The sequence below is a fragment of the Zophobas morio genome, unplaced genomic scaffold (assembly GCF_036711695.1).
Source record: "Zophobas morio isolate AGI-343-1 ecotype UQ-CSIRO unplaced genomic scaffold, CSIRO_AGI_Zmor_V1 ptg000031l, whole genome shotgun sequence".
NCBI classification, from domain to species: domain Eukaryota; kingdom Metazoa; phylum Arthropoda; class Insecta; order Coleoptera; family Tenebrionidae; genus Zophobas; species Zophobas morio.
Window position 1 is genome coordinate 10,491,976 of NW_026972136.1, and position 9,158 is coordinate 10,501,133.

At 31.5% G+C, this 9,158-nt stretch overlaps 1 protein-coding gene across 1 annotated transcript in view; it reads right to left on the reverse strand.

Annotated features, from left to right (window-relative positions):
• The window catches only part of LOC135139505 (sodium-dependent neutral amino acid transporter B(0)AT3), a 38,623-nt gene extending 37,589 nt beyond the window's left edge, over positions 1 to 1,034 (reverse strand). Inside the window, exon 1 of the mRNA XM_064069764.1 lies at positions 989 to 1,034. The gene's annotated coding sequence lies outside the window, so the exon portion shown is untranslated. The remainder of the gene's footprint in view (positions 1 to 988) is intronic.
• Positions 1,035 to 9,158: the final 8,124 nt, after the last annotated feature.

The window sequence follows — 9,158 nt, forward strand, 5'->3', positions numbered from 1 at the left end:
AATTTAAAATAATTTCGGCAAATATTTACAAAACCGTGCTTTCCATTTTAATCTGAAATACGGATAGTAGCAGCGTTTCTATAAAAACAGAATTATCTCAGCCTTTAATTATGAAGCACACTTTGCATTCATTTATCAAATAATAAGCTTGTATATCAAGCTCACACTAATGTGCAAGAGACTTTAATGGTGTGGGTGTAAGAAGAGACTCTCGACTCTTCCTTGAGGGTTTACGACAAAGAGATAAACGCCACACAAATAAACTGGAAAATTGCACTAAAAGAAAACTCAACCTTTAGGAACGTAAAGCTGAACTGCCGGATAAAAAAAATCAGGAGCGAAACTTCCGTATTAAATCGACAGAACCGTTGAAGATTATTTTCTAGGTGACACGAAAAAGTGAGAAATATTACTCAAAAAAAATTTTAACTAATTACCCTGTCCAAATATTTGAGTATAATGTCTTGCAAGCGACTAGTTGACGTCTTTCTTTTACCGGTGTAATCAATGGTAAGACGTTACGAACAACACAGTGATAGATGACGACCGTGGCAACAATTTAATTAAAAAAGCTCCACAATTAAGTAATTGGCGCACACATTTTTCACCGTGGAACGAAACTATTAATCAGTAATTCCGAACAGATCAAACTAAGAAGCCACTCAACGCAGCAATATTTTAAATTAAAATCAATAAAGTATACATCGAAAAAACGCAAACAACTTCTGCTAACTACTCTAATAAAAAAGCGCTTTTCCGACAGTTTCCATACGGTTAAACGCAACTCCACCTCCAGCGCTCTGATGGCGAAAATTAGTTTAGACCTTCATGAAACATTAATAATTACATGTAGAGCCTAATTCAATTTTGAAAACGCTCCCCCAGAATTGTTCGTCCAGTGTTTTCGTATTCAGTTTGAAAGCACGAGAAGCTTTCGCCCCATCCGGAGTAAATTCAACATGGTATTTTTTCTTTAAATATTACGTACCTGTGGATGGTGAGGACGGCATCAACCTCCTGTCGGCAAGCGTCACACACACAAACTCATGACTTAGAGAGAATCAATACTGGCGCCGGCGCCACGACGCTCTTCGCACGGACGCAAAAGGAATATTTTGTGTTTTTATTGTTCCTGGTCTTTGTCGCGCATTTCCATTCACCGAGGGTGGATATTGCAGGGTTTACGCGAATCTATAAAAATAAAGAAACATAGTAGACTTCGGCGAAGGGGATGTGTGGACGAGAGAAACATAAGCGATGCGGAAGGCAGTAAATTTGGTTAGGAAATATACCTACGACCTACGCTAAAAATTATATTTGTTTGAAATGTTGGGCGCAGATTTAGGGCAAGCACTACGTTTGATTAAAAATGCAAACATATTTCTGGGGAATGTTTGGAGAGCTTTGGGGAAAGCTTTTGATTTAAATAAAGTCCGGTGAATGCAATTTTGGCTCTTTTAATATTCTGTTTATGGTAAAAAATTGGCAGAATTAAAAAATGGAAAAAAACGAGTGCAATATGTTTTAAAACGTATATACCGCCGTATTTTCGTAAATGAAATCGTCCTAATATAAAACAGACTGTTGGAAAATACAGCGAAAAATTTACTTAATACCTCTAAGACCAGCAGATCGGTTTATTTGAATATGGAATAATCATAAGAAATGAACGTTATTTTCTAAAATTTAAAAAATATTTAAAGATATTTTAATTACTTAAGATTAAGATTTGTAAAGTAACATTAAATTTTTTAGTTGTTGAAGCCATTCCATGTTTTTTGTTAATTCCAAAACACTTAGGTTTAATTTTTGTACGGTGATTTATTAGCAGTATATTGTCACTGCCAATGATATCTTCTTACATTATATTCCATTACTAACTGGTAATCACAAACAGAATAATTATCCCTTTTAGTTCACTGAATCCACAACTGATATAATCAAACAAAAGCTACAAGTACATAAAAAGTGGTTCAATATATCAGTCGGACAAATATAGGGAGCTCAGACAAACGATCTACGTTTTAGTGAATGATGAGCAGTCTGTTTAACATCATCCTGAAAACTCTTGGTCTTTTGTTAATTCCCGGAAATACGATTTTTAATCATAACCCTCGAGCAAACCCTCTTCAAGGCATTGTAAATGCTTTAGGACGACCACTTTCGAGCTCTTGATATTCTTAAAAGTTATTGTTGGGATCAATTTTGTGATAACGATGACAGTGCTAGAAACTTTTGTTATAAAGAGTGCTGCCCATCTCTGCATACCGAATCTGCCTTCTTTTCCACTTTTACATTTGCTCACCGTGATAATTTTAAGAGTGTGGAAAAATTCATGAAAGATAAGTTTATAACCATAGACCTATTTCCATATTATCTAATTTTGTGAAATAAGTTGTGTGTCGAGTATTATACACTGTGTAAACTACTTATAGAATAAATTCATTAATTTTAAAATTAATGGTGGAGTATTTGTCGAAAATGTTGAAACAGGTCAATCTCTATGTCCAACTACGTCGTTCCCGCCATCTTCGGGAACGAGATTATTCAGTCGAACCACGAGTCCAGCGAATGTTAAGAACAGGCAGCCAAGTTGCGCTGGAATTAGTTGGTACATAATCGCTCTGCAATTAGTCGTGTAGATCCGAGTTATTAAGAAATAAATTGTTGAGTTTTCCCCACGCCGATTTTGATTCCCTTGTGCTTTTTTTAGAACTTTAAATAATTTCGGGGAACTCTCGTGTCTTTCGCTTTTAAGAATTTAAAACAATTTTAGGCGCTTTTAGTGTCTTTTTTTTTTTGAATAATTTAAAATAATTTCAGGCCCGCACTATTTTTTTAAAGAGTAAGAAGAAGAAAAGAATCTTGATCTCTAGTGTTTTTTTAAAGAATTTACAACGATCGCGGGAAACTCTAGTTTTTTGTTAAATAAATTTATAAGAAGCTTAGTGGATCCTAATGTTTTTTTTTTTCAAAGAATTTAAAAGAACTTTAGTGGCCCATCACTAGTTGTTTAAAGAACTGAATGTAGAAAAGATCTCGATGACTCCGAGTGTGTTTTGCTTTAAGAAGTTACAATAATCACGAAGAACCTTAGTTTTTTGTGAAAAAATTTAAAAGAATCTGGGGATCCTAGTGGGTTTTCTGAAAATTTACAAGAATCTCGGGGAACTCCAATGTCTTTCTTTATGAAAAATTTAAAAGAATCTTAGGAGCTCCTAGTGTTTTTTATGGAAGAAGTTAAAAGAATTTCAGGGGCCGCCGCCTAGTTGTTTAAAGAACTGAAAGTAGAAAAGAATTTCAATGACCCCTAATGTGTCTTTTTTAAGAATTTACAAGAATCACGGAGAACCTTAGTTTTTTTTTTTTTAAGAGTTTAAAAGAATCTCGGGGACTCTGATGTTTTTCTATTTGACGAATTTTAAAATTTTTTGGGTTCCCCTAAAATATTTTTTTAACAATTTAAAATAATTTCAGGGGTCCCCACTATTTTTTTAAAGAATTGAAAAAAGAAAACTATCTTGATGACCCCTAGGGTTTTTCTAAAAATTTACAAGAATCTCGCGGAAGTCAAATATCTTTCTTTATGAACAATTTAAAAGAATCTTGGAGACTCCTGGTGTTTTTTACGGAAGAAGTTAAAAGAATTTCAGTGGTGGCCCCCGCCTACTTATTTAAAGAACTGAAAGTAGAAAAGATCTCCATGACTCCTAGTGTTTTTTTTTTAAGAATTTACAATAATCACGGAGAACCTTAGATTTTTGTGAAAAAATTTAAAAGAATCTGGGGATCCTAGCTGGTTTTCTAAAAATTTACAAGAATCTCGGAGAACTCCAATATCTTTCTTTATGAAAAATTTAAAAACACTTGGGAGCTCCTAGTGTCTTTCATGAAAGAAGTTAAAAGAATTTCAGGGGCCGCCGCCTAGTTGTTTAAAGAATTGAAAGTAGAAAAGAATTTCAATGACCCCTAATGTGTCTTTTTTAATAGTTTACAAGAATCACGGAGAACCTTAGTTTTTTTTAAAGAGTTTAAAAGAATCTCGGTGGTCCGTTGTGATTTTTTTAAGAGATTTAAAAAATCTCGGGGGACTCTGATGTCTTTCTATTTGACGAATTTAAAACAATCTTGGGTTCTCCTAATTTTTTTTTTTTTTAATAATTTAAAATAATTTCAGTGGTCCCCACTATTTTTTTAAAGAATTCAAAGAAGAAAAGTATCTTGATGACCCCTAGGGTTTTTCTAAAAATTTACAAGAATCTCGGGGAACTCAAATGTCTTTCTTTATGAAAAATTTAAAAGAATCTTGGAGGCTCTTAGTGTTTTTTTATGGAAGAAGTTAAAGGAATTTCAGTGGTCCCTGCCTAGTTATTTAAAGAACTGAAAGTAGAAAAGATCTCGATGACTCCTAGTGTGTTTTTTTAAGAATTTACAATAATCACGGAGAACCTTAGATTTTTGTGATAAAATTTAAAAGAATCTAAGGATCCTAGTGGGTTTTCCAAAAATTTACAAAAATCTCGGAGAACTCCAATGTCTTTCTTTATGAAAAATTTAAAAAATCTTGGCAGCTACTAGTGTTTTTTATGGAAGAAGTTAAAAGAATTTCGGGGGCCGCCGCCTAGTTGTTTAAAGAATTGAAAGTAGAAAAGAATCTCGATGACCCCTAGTGTGTGTTTTTTAAGAATTTACAAAATTCACCGAGAACCTTAGTTTTTTATTAAAGAATTTAAAAGAATCTCGGGGGTCCCTCGTAATTTTTTAAGAAGTTTAAATAATCTCGGGGGACTCTGATGTCATTCTATTTGACGAATTTAAAACAATCTTGGATTCTCCTGATATTTTTTTTAACAATTTAAAATAATTTCAGGGGTCCTCACGATTTTTTTAAAGAATTGAAAGAAGAAAAGGATCTTGATGACCCCTAGGGTTTTTCTAAAAATTTACAAGAATCTCGGGGAACTCAAAAATATTTCTTTATGAAAAATTTTAAAACTCTTGGGAGCTCTTAGTGTCTTTCATGGAAGAAGTTAAAAGAATTTCAGGGGCCGCCGCCTAGTTGTTTAAAGAATTGAAAGTAGAAAAGAATTTCAATGACCCCTAATGTGTCTTTTTTAAAAAATTACAAGAATCACGGAGAACCTTAGTTTTTTTTTTAAAGAGTTTAAAAGAATCTCGGTGGTCCCTTGTGATTTTTTAAGAGATTTAAAAAATCTCGGGGGACTCTGATGTGTTTCTATTTAACGAAATTAAAACAATCTTGGGTTCTCCTAATATTTTTTTTTAATAATTTAAAATAATTTCAGTGGTCCCCACTATTTTTTTAAAGAATTCAAAGAAGAAAAGTATCTTGATGACTCCTAGGGTTTTTCTAAAAATTTACAAGAATCTCGGGGAACTCAAATGTCTTTCTTTATGAAAAATTTAAAAGAATCTTGGAGGCTCTTAGCGTTTTTTTATGGAAGAAGTTAAAGGAATTTCAGTGGTCCCCGCCTTGTTATTTAAACAACTGAAAGTAGAAAAGATCTCGATGACTCGTAGTATGTTTTTTTAAGAATTTACAATAATCACGGAGAACCTTAGATTTTTGTGATAAAATTTAAAAGAATCTGGGGATCCTAGCGGGTTTTCTAAAAATTTACAAGAATCTCGGAGAACTCCAATATCTTTCTTTATGAAAAATTTAAAAACTTTTGGGAGCTCCTAGTGTCTTTCATGGAAGAAGTTAAAAGAATTTCAGGGGCCGCCGCCTAGTTGTTTAAAGAATTCAAAGTAGAAAAGAATCTCGATGATCCCTAGTGTGTGTTTTTAAGAATTTACAAGAATCACGGAGAACCTTAATTTTTTGTAAAGAGTTTAAAAGAATCTCGGGGGTCCATTGTGATTTTTTAAGAAGGTTAAATAATCTCGGAGGACTCTGATGTCTTTCTATTTGACGAATTTAAAACAATCTTGGGTTCTCTTAATATATATTTTTTTAAACCATTTAAAATAATTTCAGGGGCCCCTACTATTTTTTTAAAGTATTGAAAGAAGAAAATAACCTTGATAATCTCTAGTGTTTTTGTAAAAAATTACAAGAATCTCGGGAAACTCCAATCTTTCTTAATGAAAAATTTAAAAGAATCTTGAGGGTTCCTCGTGTTTTTTTTTACGAAATTTAAATAATCTCGGGGGACTCTGGCGTCTGAAGAATTTAAGAAGAATCTTGGGTGCTCCACATATTTTTTTTTTTTTTACAAATTAAATCAATTTCAGAGCCCCCCCTTTATTTAAAGAACTGAAACAAGGAAATAATTTCGGTGCTTTTTAAAAAAGAACCTCGGAAGCTCCCAGTATTTTCTTTTTTTGAGAATTTAAAATAATCTCAAGGATCCCCACATTTTTTTTTTTTTTTAAATTGAAAGAAGAAAGGAATCTCGATGACCCTTAGTGTTTTTTAAAAAATCCAATTTTTTTGTTAAAGAATTTAAAAGAATCTTGGGGGTCTTTGGTATGTGTATTTTTTAAGAACTTGAAAATTATCTAAGGGGACTCTAGTGTCTTCCTTTTTGAAGAATTTAGAAGAACGTCGGGGACTCCAACTGATTTTTTTAAAGAATTTACAAGAATCCTAATTTTTTGTTAATGAATTTAAAATAATCTGGGGAAATCCTAGCGTTTTTCTCTATGAAGAATTTAAAAGATTCGTGGGGGCCTTAACTATTTCTTTAAAGAGTTGAAAGAAAAAACGAATTTCACTTAGTGGTTTTTAAGGATTTACAGGAATCACAAGGAACCCTAGTTTTTTGTTAAATATTTTAAAACAATCTCAAGAGACAAATAATTTAAAAGAATATCTGGAACTCCAAGTGTTTTTTTTTTTTTTGAAGAGTTTAGATCTTTTCAACGGAGCCACATTTGGTAGTCCCACTTTCAAGCGTCCTTGAGATTATTACGCTTTTACGCTCCAGTCAAATGGTTTACACAATTTCAAAAAAAATTAAAAACACGGCGAAAGTTGTTGATTATTTCTGGATAAAACTAAAATATAACGAATATTCAATTTTGTTTTTATTTAAGAAATGTATGCACGTTTGTATGAGGTTTATATACCAACAATATTTTTAGTTAATTTTAAAAATTAAAAATGCAATGCGTATTTCAAAAACTATTAAAAATTTACTCATAGATATCATGTAGAATTTTTTAAAAGGGTCCTAAGAGTCTAAAACTATAACCAAAGATGTACCATTTTATTAAAAAAAAATAATGAGTCTCACATCATAGCTCAAAATTGGATACCGTCATGAACAAGTGAAGAAACTTAAAAATAACGTAATTAGAACTAAAAATTGACTAGCTTGAATTTAATCCACAAGTAATAATTAATGTTTTTCCAAAAATCAATACGGTTTTTATTAAATATATGTCGACTGCTACTAACATAGTTCAATTTAAATAACTTACCTTTGGATAACAGAATCCTGACTAACGACGAAAAAAATTAACTTGTGAGAGTATGAAATTCAAACACAAATTCAATAATAGAAAGACGTTTTCCGGGTTTGGACCGTGTCAAATTTGAAAAGGTTTTCGACGGTTCGTAAAGCTTAACTGTTATCAATTGCTACTGTAGGTGTATAGGTAACAGTAGTAATGTAGTTCAGGGTACCAATCTTAGACCATTATCATTTATCATATTTTTTAACGATATCTGCGAATATATTATAAGATCCATATTATGATAACTTAAAACTTGTCAACATTATTAGTTCATACCTAGCATTGATTCTTTTATAAATTATATGTTGTCAACCATATATAAATGAAATAACCTACTATGACAGTTTGTCAAGAAATTTAAGATATTTATTATTGTTATGATTCTTATTAAAAAATGTTTCAGTGACGTCAGTATCACCATAGCAACGAATACAGGCAATATATATATATATATATATAATTAACGGGAAACGAAATCCATTTCACTTTTATTAAATAAATATCTTACCTCTCAAAAATTAATGAATTTTGTTATTTACTATGTCAGATAGTATATACAGAGCGATTATTTAGTGTAGTCATTATCTGTTGAATATTAATGGGAAACAGATTAACAAAAAAAAATTGCAGACACAAACCATCAAGTTATTTTTTCAAAGGCAGGGATCCACCGGAAAATCTTCACCTTTTTTACTTTTTACTTCCCGAATGTAAGCTAAGGGAGTATTATCATAGGGTCCATCTGTCTATCGTCTGTCGCCTATGTTGATTTTTATTAGACAGATGATTTTCAAAATTACCAGACCGAATTTTATCAAATTTATTATGTCTGTTATTTTTTGACTAACAAAAGTGATTTGAAAGTAGAATTCTACTTAACTCTACTCTTGAATAATAAATAGGAGTATTTGTTAACAAATCATTGGAAATCGACATTTTAATTAATTACATTTTAATAGTTTACAAATAACGGAAATTGAAACAGACTCTTTTCACATCGATTTACCATTGGAAATTCAAGCTGCCGCGATTTGCCGCTCACGTTTAAAATAACATTAACTATTTAACTGGAAATAGCTTAATGTCCATTTAACTGTGTGCTTATGAGTTCTATTTCAACAAAGCGGGAACAGTAAAGATTGTTTTTAATCTGACACTCATTTGTAGACAATTTGTAGAATATAGGTATATGTATTAGGTACTTTCACTATTAATTAATATGCTTCATAACTGTGTCTTGTGAATGTGTTTTTTAAAAAGAATACTTCTTAACAAATTACTTTGTTCAGTAGGAAGGAAAAGCTTAAAATTTAAAAAGTGTTTATATTTTGAATAACGCATTAACATGAAAAAGCTATTATTTCTTAGAATGCTAATGGTTATGTTATTACCGAAAGTAGTTTGTATGCAAGTAACGACCGTTCAAATAAAAACAACGTCAAGTTCGCTTTGGAAATGTGAATGAATTATTCATTTAGATTCATATTTACAAAGTCAGCTTGACGTCGTTTTTATTTGAACGCTCGTTGTCATGGATTTAACAGAAAATGCGTTGTTTTAGTGCTTTACACAAGTGTTTTATATGTTGCATAACCACACCATCATTTACGTAAAAAATACATAACAATTAGATTTTACACAACAACGTTGTATTTAAAACAAATAACCATAAC